Raw genomic sequence first — 13,234 nt, forward strand, 5'->3', positions numbered from 1 at the left:
GTCATAATTGTAAGTCACTTTAGATAAAAGCATCTGCTAAATGACACAAATGTAAATGCATTATCGCCCATGTGAAAAAAAAAAGGCTGATTCATTAAGGACTGCAACTAAACACTTTGTACTTGTGAGTCTTTCAAGGAGTAAATGAGTTCTAGCCCACTCTTTGTTGCATATCTGTTTTAAATTAGACACACTGTTAGGTTCTTAGGCATGACAACTGAATTTCTGTTGGGTTTAAGCCACACATTCGAACATTTCAGGCCATTCAAACACTTTTTAAAGGTGAACCTGCTTTTTGTATTTGGATCATAGTTCTGCTGCCTAACTGAGTAAGATTTAACTCACGGAGAGATAATTTTACATTCTTTTAAAGGGTTTTGTGATAGAAAGGGAAATTTATTGAAGGTTCCAGCTTTTTGGTACTGGGTTTGTATACAGATCTAAAAAGCAGCCAGAATTTGAATGACATGATGGTCACCTTATTAAGAGAACAATACTGTTATATGCACTTATCAGCCATAACATTAAAAACACCTCCTTGTTTCTACACTCATTGTTTATTTTATCAGCTCCTCTTACCATATAGGAGCACGTTCTAGTTCTACAATCACTGACTGTAGCCCATCTGTTTTTCTACATACTTTTTTAGCCCTGTTCATGCTGTTTTTCAATGGTCAGGACTCTCCCAGGACCACTACAGGGCAGGTATTATTTGGGTGGTGGATCATTCTCAGCACTGCAGTGACACTGACATGGTGGTGGTGTGTTAGTGTGTGTTGTTCTGGTATGAGTGGATCAGACACAGCAATGCTGATGGAGCCGGTGTGACCACCGGTGAAGGTCTAGAAGATGACCAACTCAAACAGCAGCAATAGATGAGCGATCGTCTCTGACTTTACATCTACAAGGTGGACCAACTAGGTAGGAGTGTCTAATAGAGTGGACAGTGAGTGGACACAGTATTTATAAACTCCAGCAGCGCTGCTGTGTCTGATCCACTCATACCAGAACAACTGGGAGTCATCAAGAGACATGACTAGATCTCTTAAAGCACCATCCCGACTGTGAAACGTGGTGGTGGCAGCATCCTGCTTTGAACTCTTACTAAGCCCACTGTAAATGGTATGTGTAAATTATGAAAACTTTTATATGCTCTCTCTAGATTTTATTTTATTTTTTTACAAATTCTAATGTAATAAAAGCACTACTTTTTAATGGTAATGCTAAGACGTAGGACCCCCTTTTTTTTAGTTTATTTATCAGCAACACCTCTGCTGGTTGAGGTAGGTGACAGGTTAGTAAATATCTTCTTCGACATGTGAAGTAATGAGACGCAATTTTACATCACATAGTGTACACGCTACTTCCTCCCGGTTGCACAGCTGAAACTAAAAATGCTTCTTTATTGTTCTGTCATGTGTAAAGCGCTTGTCAGAGATTAAGGGAAAAAAAAACGCTATTTTAAAAGCCTTCTCTGCAGTCTCCTTTGTCAGTTCTCACTGGTGGGTCATTCGCAGTGGGCTTTATAATTACTGGACTGTGGGAACAGCTGTGTGGATTGATAACAGGAAAGCCACTGTGAGCCAGTGGGTGATAGTAATGCTTTTCAACAGTTTCAGGTGTGTGTGTCCTACTGTGCTTGCTCTGCATACACATATCTTCTCCAAAGCCCACTCGACTACCCTGCTGTCTTGCCCCAGGGTCTGACAGCTGGAATAAATATATTATATAAATATAATAAATATAAAATATATAAATATAAATATATTTTAGTGACACTTACAGCCTGTCTAAATTGAGGTAACCATAACATTAAAACCACCTCCTTGTTTCTACACTCACTGTCCATTTTATCAGCTCCACTTACCATATAGGAGCACTTTTTAGTTCTACAATTACTGACTGTAGTCCATCTGTTTCTCTGCATGCTTTGTTAGCCCCCTTTCATGCTGTACTCCAACTCAGCACTGCAGTGACACTGGTGGTGTGTTAGTGTGTGTTGTGCTGGTATGAGTGGATCAGACACAGCAATGCTGATGGAGTTTTTAAACACCTCACTGTCACTGCTGGACTGAGAATAGTCCACTAACCAAAAATATCCAGCCAACAGCGTCCCATGGGCAGCGTCCTTTGACCACTGATGAAGTTGACCAACTCAAACAGCAGCAATAGATGAGCGATCGTCTCTGACTTTACATCTACAAGGTGGACCAACTAGGTAGGAGTGTCTAATAGAGGTGGAGGAGGTCGTTTTAACTGGTTCCTCTTAAGGTTTGTTCCTGTAATTTTAAGGGATTTTCCTTGCTACTGTCGCCCTCGGCTTGCTTAACAGGAGTTTTTGGTCCTGGAATCTGAAAAATTGCTTTGAGACAATGTGTAACAATATGACCACTGACAAGTGAAGTGAATAACATTGATTAGCTCTTTATCACGCCACCTGTTGGTGGGTGGGATATATTAGGCAGCAAGTGAACATTTTATCCTCAAAGTTGATGTCTTAGAAGCATGAAAAGAGGGCAAGCGTAAGGATTTAGTGGATTTCAGATACCACAGCACACCTTTAGGGGTCTAGTGGAGTCCATACCTCGATGGGTCAGGGCTGTTTTGGCAGTGTTAAAGCTCAATCTTCCTCCTTGAAGTAGTCTACTTGGGGCAGTCTTTTAGGAAATGTGGTGGGGGTGACTGGGCTGTTGAGGAAGTCACAGACCCAGTTGCATGTGGAACTAGGTACGCCAAATGCTCCGAGTTTGCTCACCAGCTTTGTGGGTGCTATGGTATTAAATGCTGAGGCCAAGTTAATGAATTACATTCTCACAATATTGTTTCGGGTTGTCAAGGTGAGTTCATTTGATTTATGTGGGTAGCTGTGGAAATGGCATCTTTTGTGGAGCGATATGTTCATTATGCAAACTGCAGTGGATCAGTATTGTCTGGGATGCTGGCTTTGATGTGTAACATGTCTAGGCTCTCAAAGCACTTCATTATCATATGGGTCAGTGTGACTGGGTGCTAGTTATTCAGGTGTACTGGTGTTCAACACATTTCAAAAAAAGTTGGAATGGGGGCAATTTAGGGCTAGTAATGAGGTGAAAAAAATGAAATAATGATGTGATTCCAAACAGGTGATTGTAATCATGGTTTGGTACTAAAGCAGCATCCAGGAAAGGCTGTGTCTTTGATGAGCAAAGATGATCAGAGGATCTCCAGTTTGTCCAGAAATGTGTGAGAAAATGATGGAAATGTTTAAAAACAATGAACCTCAAAGAAAGATTGGAAGGGATTTGCATATTTCTCCCTCTACAGTGCATAATATCATTAAACGGTTCAAGGAATCAGGAGGAATTTCAGTGTGTAAAGGCCAAGAGTGCAAGCTTAAGCTGAACGCCCATGATCTTCCATCCCTCAGACGGCACTGCATCAAGAACCGCCACTCAACAATAGCTGATATAACCACATGGGTGAGGGATTACTTTGGCAAACCTTTGTCAAGCACTACAATACAGAGTTACATGCACAAATGCCACTTAAAACTTTACTGTGCAAAAAAGTAGCCTTATGTTAACCATGTTCAGAAGCGGCGACGACTTCTCTGGGCTAGGAGGCATCTAGGATGGACCATCACACAGTGGAAACGTGTATTGTGGTCAGATGAATCAGCATTCCAGGTCTTTTTTGGGAACAAATGGATGCTATGTGCTCCGGACCAAAGACGAAAAGGACCATCCAGACTGTTATCAGCAACAAGTCCAAAAGCCAGGGTCTGTCATGGTATGGGGCTGCGTCAGTGCCCTTGACAAAGGTCATTTACACTTCTGTGATAGCAGCATTAATGCAGAAAAGTACATTGAGATCTTAGAGCAACATATGCTGCCTTCAAGACATCATCTTTTCCAGGTACGTCCATGCATCTTTCAACAAGACAATGCAAAACCACATGCTGCACACATTACAAAGGCATGGCTGTGGAAGCAGAGGGTACGAGTACTGGACTGGCCTGCCTGCAGTCCTTATCTGTCCCCAATAAAGAATGTGGGGAGAATTTTGAAAGGAAAAATGCGACAACGCCGACCCCGTACTGTTGTACATCTTAAGACGTGTTTGCAGGAAGAACGGGACAAAATAAAAGCTGAAACACTAAATTACTTGGTATCCTCGGTGCCAAAACGTCTTTTAAGTGTGGTGAAAAGGAATGGCAACATTACAAAGTGGTAAATGCTTTACTGTACCAACTATTTTTGGAATGTGTTTTAGGTCTGAAATGCAGGAATGGATGTTTATTAATAAATGAAATCAAGTTAAGCAGATAAAACATAAAATATTTTAGGTTCATCCTGTCTGCAATCACATATTTTCCATGCTGTCCCAACTTTTTCTGATTTGGGGTTTTATTTACTTTGTGCCTGGGAGTTTCAGTGAATTGTAGTGAATATAATACCATGTTTATTTACCAATTTTGTGATGAAATAAATATAAAGCATTGAAGCTACTGAACACAATGACTTGTTTTGGCATTGTGAATTCCTTAGCGTTCATATCTCCAGAGAAGGTTCAAAAGGTTGTGAAGTTCTTCTAGACACAGAAAGCCTTTGAATAGTTTGCCACAAAGCTTTCTTCAGTTCTAAAAGGAGAAAAGAAACAATGATATGCTAATACTACAGCTCAATTTATATATCACTATATTTGCTGTTTATACTTTTTAGTATGACAGTCAAAAAGTTTGGCTCCTTTAAACTTTCTTTTTCGCATTACTATGCATTTGGGTACTTGTATTGATTGGTTGAACTGTGTAGACCTTTAACTTTCTCACAGCAGTCTGATGGTTAGTGTCAGGAGGCCGTGTTTTTCAGCTCATTTACAGCTTTTAATTGATTTAAACCACGTGTCAAATTCAAGGCCCACCACGTCATTTTATGTGGCCCGCGAGAGCTTAAAAGACATATGATTGTCTTAAAATACACTGTAAAATCGTACATAAACTGCATCTCCCACAATGCATGCCGATTTTGTGACCCACAGTGTTTCCACATCAGCGTTTAACTGAGTCGGTTTTCCAACAAGTGATGTTGAGAAATACTTACAAATCATCAGACACAGCAGCGCTTTTGAAGTTTTTTAACATCCCACTGTCACTGCTGGACTGAGAATAGTCCACCAACCAAAAATATCCAGCCAACAGCGCCCTGTGGGCAGCATCTAAAAGATGACCAACTCAAACAGCAGCAATAGATGAGCGATCGTCTCTGACTTTACATCTACAAGGTAACCCAACTAGGTAGGAGTGTCTAATAGAGTGGACAGTGAGTGGACACGGTATTTAAAAACTCCATTAGCGCTGCTGTGTCTGATCCACTCATACCAGCACAACACACACTAACACACCACCACCATGTCAGTGTCACTGCAGTGCTTAGAATGATTCACCACCCAAATAATACCTACTCAGAACAGCGTGAAAGCAGGCTAAAAAGTATGCAGGGAAACCGATATACTACAGTCAGTAATTGTAGAACTACAAAGCTTCTATATGGTAAGTGGAGCTGATGAAGTGGACAATGTGTGTAGAAACCAGGAGGTGGTTTTAATGTTATGGCTCATCGATGTATGTTTTTTTAGTGCACTTATGGTTTAAGTCACAGCCAGACAATCTGTGTAGACTATCAAAACACCAGAGCATCAAAACACCTCCAAACGAAGTGCATGCTAATGCACATTGCATTAAATCATACTGTTGGTCTTACAATTCCAGGTGTCTACATACATCAGGTTGTATAGTGTATTTGCTCTTGACCCTAAAAGCACTGACCATTAATCTTTATTGATTGTCCTGCTTTTTCTTCAGTGCAGCTTGATGTGAAAGGCCAGTTGTGTGCCAAAGTAATATTGGCTTGTAAAATGATGAACTACTGCACATATTTCACATTGAGAGGCTTTTACCTTTGCTTTTTTTTCTCTAGCTACATATACATATTGTTTATTTGCAACCCCAAATCAGAAAAAAGTTGGGACAGTATGAAAAATGCAAATAAAATACAAATACAGTGTTCCTGACATTTGCTTTTGTTTGATTGGAGACAGTTTGAACCTGAGATATTTCGTGTTTTGTCTGCTCAACTTCATTTCATTTGTTAATATACCTCCATTCCTGCATTTCGGGCCTGCAACACATTCCAAAAAAAGTTGAGTTGGGGGCAATTTAGGGCTAGTAACGAGGTGAAAAAACGAAATAATGATGTGATTCCAAACAGGTGATGTAAACAGGTGATTGTAATCATGGTTTGGTACAAAAGCAGCATCCAGGAAAGGCTGAGTCTTTGATGAGCAAAGATGATCAGAGGATCTCCAGTTTATCAACAAATGCGTCAGAAAATGATTGAAATGTTTAAAAACAATGAACCTCAAAAAAAGATTGGAAGGGATTTGCATATTTCTTTCTCTACAGTGCATAATATCATTAAACGGTTCAAGGAATCGGGAGAAATTTCAGTGCATAAAGACAAAGGGCGCAGGCTTAAGCTTGAACGCCTGTGATCTTCGATCCTTCAGACGACACTGCATCAAGAACCGCCACTCAACAATAGCTGATATAACCACATGGGTGAGGGATTACTTTGGCAAACCTTTGTCAAGCACTACAATACGGAGTTACATGCACAAATGCTACTTAAATCTTTATTGTGCAAAAAGAAGCCTTATGTTAACCATGTCTAGAATAGTCGTTGAGTTCTCTAGGCTCTAAAGCATCTAGGATGGACCAAATGTGTAATATGTTCAGACGTATCAGTATTCCAGGTGTTTTTTTTACAGAAATGGACGCTGTGTGCTCCGGACCAAAGACGAAAAGCACCATCCAGACTGTTATCAGCAACAAGTCCAAAAGCCAGTGTCTGTCATGTTATAGGATTTGTCATTGCCCTTGACAAAGGTCATTTACACTTCTGTAATGGCAGCCTTAGTGCAGAAAAGTACATTTAGAGTTTTGAGCAGCATATGCTGCCTTTAAGACGTCATCTTTTCCATCTTTTTTTCAGGCATTTTTCAACAAGACAATGCAAAACCACATGCTGCACACATTACAAAGGCATGGCTGCGGAAGAAAAGAGTAAGAATGTATGGAGAATGTGTGGAAGAATGGGACGAAATAACACCTGAAACACTTTGTTGCTTGCTATAATCAGTGCAAAGTGTACTTTAAGTGTTTTCAGAACAAATGGGTACATTACAAAGTGGTAAATGCTTTACCGTCCCAACTTTTTTTTTTTTTTTCAGAATGTGTTGCAGGCCTGAAATGCAGGAATGGGTGTATTGTAACAAATGAAATGAAGTTGACCAGACAAACTTTAAATTTCTTGGGTTTATACTGTCTGTAATAGAACCTTAGCTTTCTTCTGCTGTAGCCACTGAAGGGTTGACTAGGCGTTGTGTTTTTGGATCATTGTCATGTATTAAAGGTCAATTACGTCCTATACACAGCTTATGGGCTGATGAATGCAATTGTCCATTACTTTCTGATAACATGCTGCATTTAAACCGACTAGGCATAACATTATGACCACTGACAGGTGAAGTAAAGAACACTGATTATCTCTTCATCACGGCACCTGTTAGTAGGTGGGATATATTAGGCAGCAAGTGAACATTTTATCCTCAAAGTTGATGTGTTAGAAGCAGGAAGGAGTTTGACAAGGGTCAAATTGTGATGGCTAGACAACTGGGTCAGAGCATCTCCAAAACTGTAGTGGGGTGTTCCCGGTCTGCAGTGTTCAGTATCTATCAAAAGTGGTCCAAGGAAGAAACAGTGGTAAACCGGTGACAGGGTCATGGGCGGCCAAGGCTCATTGATGCACGTGGGGAGCGAAGGCTGGCCCGTGTGGTCCGATCCAACAGACGATCAACTGTAGCTGAAATTGCTGAAGATAGAAAGGTGTCAGAATACACAGTGCATCGCAGTTTGTTGCCAAAAGCGCCAACAATGGGCATGTGAGCATTGTAACTGGACCACGGAGCAATGGAAGAAGGTGGCCTGGTCTGATGAATCACAAGTTCTTTTACATCACGTGGCTGGTCGGGTGCAAGTGCGTCGCTTACCTGGGGAACACATGGCACCAGGATGCACTATGGGAAGAAGGCAAGCCAGCGAAGGGCAGTGTGATGCTTTGGGCAATGTTCTGCTGGGAAACCTTGTGTCCTGCCATCCATGTGGATGTTACTTTGACACGCACCACCTACCTAAGCATTGTTGCAGACCATGTACATCCTTTCATGGAAACGGTATTCCCTGATGGCTGTGGCCTCTTTCAGCAGCCTAATGCGCCCTGCCACAAAGCAAAAATGCTTTAGGAATGGTTTGAGGAGCACAACAACGAGTTTGAGGTGTTGACTTCGCCTCCAAATTCCCCAGATCTCAATCCAATTCGAGCATCTGTGGGATGTGCTAAACAAACAGGTCTGATCCATGGAGGCCCCACCTCACAACTTACAGGAGTTAAAGAATCTGCTGCGAAGATCTTGGTGCCGGATACCACAGCCCACCTTCAGGGGTCTAGTGGAGTCCAACACAAGGGGGACAAACACAATATTAGGAAGGTGGTCATAATGTTTTGTCTGAACTGTGTATCTTGCCAATAATTTTCGTGTATTCATCCATCCAACTCGAAGTATTACCTAGGGGGACTGTAATGACTTTTTTTTTTTTTACTTCACCATGCAGCCTATTTTTGTTCAAGTACCTTCTTTATCTGCATCTGTATTTTAGCTAATGTTGCTAGTGTGTTTCTTCTTGTCCCCATCCAACATTCCCGGTCATTGTGTATAAAATCTTTGTTGGTGTTATCTAATCATGTCTTTTCTGATGTTTGAACACTATTGTTTGGCATTTTAAAGTCCCTAGATAGCTTTTTATTTCATTACTACCTTTTCTCGCAGGTCCTTCGACAGTTCTTTTACCTCCCTCATAGCTAATTATCCAACAAAGTCAGTGCAGCCATGTGTGAAGTGTAAAATTTGCAGGGGTTTCTCAAGAGCTAAGAAAATCTTAAAATATAAATGTAATTCCAATCAAACACACGTGTCACCTTAATAGCCATTTAAACCTGTGTGTCAAACTGTGTGTATATTATCAGGCCAAACATGAGAGGGTATGTAAACTTTTGATTGATTATGTGATCGCTGAATCTGACCACTATATATTTTACCGATCAGCCACTTCCTTGTTTCTACACTCCACCTACCATATAGAAGCACTTTGTAGTTCTACAATTACTAACTGTAGTCCATCTGTTTCTCTGCATGCTTTGTTAGCCCCCTTTTATGCTGTTCTTCAATGGTCAGGACTCTCCCATGACCACTACAGAGTAGGTATTATTTGGGTGGTGGATCATTCTCAGCACTGCAGTAACAATGACATGGTGGTGGTGTGTTAGTGTGTGTTGTGCTGGTATGAGTGGATAAGACAGAGCAATGCTGCTGGAGTTTTTAAATACAGTGTCAACCCACTGTCCACTCTATTAGACACTCCTACTTGGTTGGTCCACCCTGTAGATGTCAGAGACGATCGCTCATCTATTGCTGCTGTTTGAGTTGGTCATCTTCTAGACCTTCATCAGTGGTCACAGGACGCTGCCCATGGGGTGCTGTTGGCTGGATGTTTTTGGTTGGTGGACTATTCTCAGTCCAGCAGTGACAGTGAGGTGTTTTAAAAACTCCATCAGCGCTGCTGTGTCTGATCCACTCATACCAGCACAACACACACTAACACACCACCACCATGTCAGTGTCACTGCAGTGCTGAGAATGATCCACCACCCAAATAATACCTGCTCTGTAGTGGTCCTGGGAGAGTCCTGACCATTAAAGAACAGGGTAAAAGGAAGCTAACAAAGTATTTAGAGAAGCAGATGGACTACACAGTAATTGTAGAACTAAGTGGAGCTAATAAAATGGACAGGGAGTGTAGAAACAACTGACCATGTTATGGCTGATCAGTGTATAACATGCACAAAAATGCAAAATCTTGATGTATAGTAACAGGCAGAGCTGACAGAGATTAGCTGCCAATTGTAGCTCCAAAAAATGAAAGATCAAAGAAAGGTATTGGTGCACAAGACACAGCAGTGAAGCACACTAGCCAGACTAGACTGCTGAGATCTCGAGTTCAGATCTCAGCTCTGATATTGGCTAGCCAGATATAATTGACTATGCCTGAGGGATGGAGGGTGGGTGGACAGGTCCTCATTACTGCTGCACTTATGGCATCTGTTGGCTGGTTGATTCCCCCTGCACAAAGATGCAGAATAATATAAATCAGTGCACGACTCTTTATATGCGATGTGGTAACTGGATACGACTAGATTGTGGGGGAATTTTTTACAGGTGTTCCTATAAATACCTCAGAGTTTTTCTTCTGGGATTATTACACAAATGAGCCAGTATTTTGGCTCATATGCTGTTAAAACAGCTCAGACCTTGTTTCTGGTACCAGGACATTGCTAGCAGGCCCTTCGGCTTTTGTGAATTGTGAGGTTCATCACCCTAGAGTGCCTTGTGTTGCCATTTCTTCTTTGGGACAACAATGCAAAACAGGATTTGATAGACGAGTTGACCTTCTATTGCTCTGCTGTAGGTGCTTTTAATAGTGGACAGGCATTAGCAGGGGTATTTTGACTGGCCCGTGACTATGCAGTGCCATAAACTAAGGGTTTGATGCACTGTGTTGTGACAAATTCACCTTATTGAGTCACCATAGACCTTCTGTTGGTTCATACCAGATGCCATATCTTTCATGTATTCTGTGATTGATTACAATTCCTATAATTTAAGATCCAAACTTGTATTTCTTTTGAGTTACCAGTGCTAAGGTGTGAGTTCTGATTGCTGATAGCTGATTGCTACTGCTGAAGACTCCTCATCAGGGGTGAAGCTATGGATAAGCTCAACGTTGGCTCGGGGATTGAAAATCAGCTCTCAATCACTATGTTTGAACTGTTCAATGTCTCGATCCGAGCGACTCAAGAAAAATATCTAGCATGTTGAATATCTGGACCTGTCGCCAACTCAAAATCGTGTAGTGTGGGCCACTCAGGTGGTTCAGCGGTAAAGTATGCTAGCTCACCAGAGTTGGGGTTTTGAATACATCGTATTGAACCTCAGCTCTGCCTTTCCGACTAGGCTGGGTGGCAGTATGAACAACGCTTGGCTGTGGTTCAGGGTTAAAGGGTAAGAAAGTCAGATCATAGGTCCTCATAACTGGTGCGACTGCGGCCCCTGCTGGCTTACTGGTGGCGCCTGCACAGTGCTGAGGAATAACGCTGATGGGGGTGTGGCCCTCCGTACACAGTGCCCGTCAAGTGTATGAACTCGACTCGAGCAGGTGAAAAATGCAGTCTGTACTGACTGTGCGTACCGGAGGGGGCGCATGTCAGTTGAGAGGCGTCCTCAGTCAGTGGTGAGGGGTTGAATCAGTACAGAGGGTAATCAGGGTAATTGGACACGACTAGACTGGGGCATAAAAATTGGGTAAAAAAAGAGGGGAAAAAAATTGTGGTGTGAAAGGCATTGTGAGCAGGTTGCAAGTGGCAACGAGTGCTATGTGGAACTACAGCCAATGAGAACGCAGGATACGGGGTGAGGGGAACCCAGGGGAGGAGTGTAAAAACGTGGAACAGGGGCATAATATAGTTTATATTAGAATACATCAGCACACACAAGCTTTACAGTATTTGTGATCATATCGTCCACGTCAAACCATAATACCAACAATGCATTGCAAAAAAATATTTATTAACCTCCAGCTCACTACAGAACAAAACAATCCCTGCTGGTCGTGTAGCCCAATACACCCAGATTCATTTATTTTTCCTACTTGCTTTTACGCTGCACATCAGCGCACAAACAACTTTGATCGCTCGCTTATTGTTGACGTGCATTTTTGGACCTGGTATTACTAAACCCCTCGTCACTTCTCGTGTATGTTTTCAAGACAAAATGTACTTTAAGAGACCAGACAGACTCGTCTGAGATTCCTCATGATGATAGATCGTGTAGTGTGTAATCCCCTATCGCCATTCAGTCGTGTAGTATGAAATACACAACGACTTAAAAGACTCCCGATTACAAGAGATCCAGTTGTGTAGTGTGAACTGTACAGCAATCTGAACAACTGGAAAGTCTTGTAGTGTGAACTTGGCATTAGGTAATAGCATGGCTAATCTTAGGAAGAATAACACGTCATAGTTTGGAGTTTTTGTTATGTTGGGCCACTGTATTGTGGTTCAATTTTTTTTAGGGAAAAAACCACCTGTTACTCCTTGGCCTCCCACAGCCTCTGGTTGCTCAACAACCTGTCAGCGGTCTGTAGCACGTCCCGTAACGGACCCCAATCTGTAGGTACACACAAATAAAGAATGGTATCAAAATATCCTCCAAGAGCAACTTCTCCCAACAATCCAGGAGCAATTCTGTGAACCAAACATTGAAATTTTGGGTCCATGGCCAGGAAAATCCCCAGATCTCAATCCAATTGAGAACCTGTGGTCAATCATTAAGAAGCAGATGTGGTGATAAACTCTAAGCACTGATTAGGCAAGAATGGGTTGCCATCGGTCATGATTTGGACCAGAAGCTGATATGCTTATAATTGTACTTTAGTTAGCTGATATGTATCATATAAGCTGATATGCTTATAATTGGTCATCCTCTAGACCTTCATCAGTGGTCACTGGATGCTGCCCATGGGGCGCTGTTGGCTGGATATTTTTGGTTTGTGGACTATTCTCAGTCCAGCAGTGACAGTGAGGTGTTTAAAAACTCCATCAGTGCTGCTGTGTCTGATCCACTCATACCAGCACAACACACATTAACACACCACCATCATGTCAGTGTCACTGCAGTGCTGAGAATTACCCACCACCCAAATAATACCTGCTCTGTAGTGGTCCTGGGAGAGTCCTGACCATTGAAGAACAGCATAAAAGGGGGCTAACAAAGCATGCAGAGAAACAGATGGACTACAGTCAGTAATTGTAGAACTACAAAGTGCTTCTATATGGTAAGTGGAGCTTATAAAATGGACAGTGAGTATAGAAACAAAGAGGTGGTTTTAATGTTATGGCTGATATGTATCACAATCTGCCACACTGTTTTCATGAACAAAAAAATAACAAAAAAGGAAAAAAGTTCTTGACCTCAAACCTTTTGAGAATTCAGTTATATAAAAAAACACATTTTGTCTTATTCATTC

Source organism: Trichomycterus rosablanca, chromosome 19 (assembly GCF_030014385.1).
Source record: "Trichomycterus rosablanca isolate fTriRos1 chromosome 19, fTriRos1.hap1, whole genome shotgun sequence".
NCBI classification, from domain to species: Eukaryota; Metazoa; Chordata; class Actinopteri; order Siluriformes; family Trichomycteridae; genus Trichomycterus; species Trichomycterus rosablanca.